The following is a 1,999-nucleotide window of genomic DNA, read 5'->3' on the forward strand; positions in this document are numbered from 1 at the left end:
ACATTCTTCTGGTATTCCCTGCTTTCAGCAAAGATCCATCGAACATCAGCTACAATATCCCTAGTACCACAACCCCTTCTAAACCCAGCCTGGACTTCTGGCAGTTCTCTGCTGATGTGCTGTTCCAGTTGTTTTTGGATAATCTTTCATAGAATCTTGCTTGCATGTGAAATCAATGATATTGTTCTATAGTTTCCACACTCTGTTGGGTCACCGTTCTTCAGAATGGGGACAAATATTAGGAGACTACAACTCCAAATCAAAAGTATCATTTCGAGGGTCACTCTATCTGTATCTCTTTCCCTCTGTTAACCCTGAATGAAGAATATTGTTTGAGTTTTTGAAGTCCCAGTGTTCCTCAGTTCCTTAGCAATCTCCAAATTATATCCATCTAACTCTGTGCTTGCTTAGGTGTGTGTATTATCTGCTCTTTTTATAATTCAAAAATGTTCATATTTAGTACACATCTTACACTGATATGGAGAAATCATATAACAATCTCTCCATAAAAGAGAAACTCCTGTTTACAAATGAGATTACCTCTATAGGTATAACGTTTTATAGGTTTTTGTTTTGTTTTGTTTTGATTTTTTTAGGAAGGGGTGATAGTATTCAATTAATAACACACAGAAATAGATAATCGAGATTGTGGCTCAAATCCCTGGGCTTCAAAGAAAACAGAAGAAAAAAGACACCATGATATGTGCCATTCATTACATTTCTACATGTATAATTCTCTCAATTCCTTCCTCAAGCTAAGAAAGTTTTAATTCTACTATAATTTTAAAGGTGTTTGTTATATTGTTTTGTATACACTATTTGTATATATTGTATTTCATTCATGTACAGTGTGTTTCACATATTCTCATTCACATTGTTTTTCATGCTATCATTCCCATACTCTGTGTTTCAGGTCCCCACTAATTTTATTCTAATCCATCACCCCTTCCCTCTGCCCATCAAACTCTGCATTTTCCCCACCCCTCACCCTCAGCCCTCTTGACTACCTCTCTTTACCCCTTTGGACTTTTATCCACATCTTACTATTTATCCTTACTTACTAGTTTTCCATCTATTTTTGTAATTATGGTCTCATAAAGTAGTTTGGACTGTATATGACTCCTTATGAGACAGAGTAAGTTCACTCAACATAATGCTTTCTAGCCACCCCCATTATTATATGCAGTATTTTATGAACTTATTGCTTCTGAGTGCTGCATAATATTCCATTGTGTGAATGTACCACTATTTCTCAATACATTTATTTGCTGATGGACATTTGGGCTGCTTTCAAGTTTTGTATTTATGATTAACGCTGCTACAAGCATCAGTGTACAAATTTCCATTTGTACCTCATGTCTATTTTCCTTGGAGTATATTTCCAGAAGTGAAATTGCTGAGTCATATTGCATTTCCATGTTTAGCTTTTTAAGGAAACATCAAACCACCTTCCAGGGTGGTTGTACCATTTGACAATCCCATCTACACTTATGAGAGTTCCAGTGTCTCTATAACCTCTCCAACATTTATTACTTGCATTTCTATTAAACATTGCCATAGTAATGTTTGGAGTGCGATGGTATCTATTTGTGGCTTTGATTTGCATCTTTCTGATTGTCAAGGATTTTGAACATTTCTTTATCTATCTATTGGACATCCAAACGTCATCCTTTGTGAAAAATCCTTCCATATCTTTTGCCCATCTTGTGATTGGGTTACCAGTCTTTTCCTTGTAGAGGCCCTGTAGTATTCTATAAACTTGTGTCATGAGACCATTCTCTGATATATCATGACCAAATTTTTTCTCCCCAATCAATAAGGTTTTCTTTTCACTCTATTGGAAAAAGGTTTTTTTTTATGGACACAGGGATTAATCTTTAGAAGTTCCCAATAGAAATCTTATTTTCTTCTGTCTGTCCATTTCTAGCTGTATCTACCACCTTATTCACACCATAGGCTAGGCCTTCTAAGTTTGTTTCCATTTTGTCTATTAGGATCT

This window comes from Elephantulus edwardii, unplaced genomic scaffold (genome assembly GCF_000299155.1).
Source record: "Elephantulus edwardii isolate Elephantulus edwardi_28Jun2011 unplaced genomic scaffold, EleEdw1.0 scaffold00009, whole genome shotgun sequence".
Classification (NCBI taxonomy): domain Eukaryota; kingdom Metazoa; phylum Chordata; class Mammalia; order Macroscelidea; family Macroscelididae; genus Elephantulus; species Elephantulus edwardii.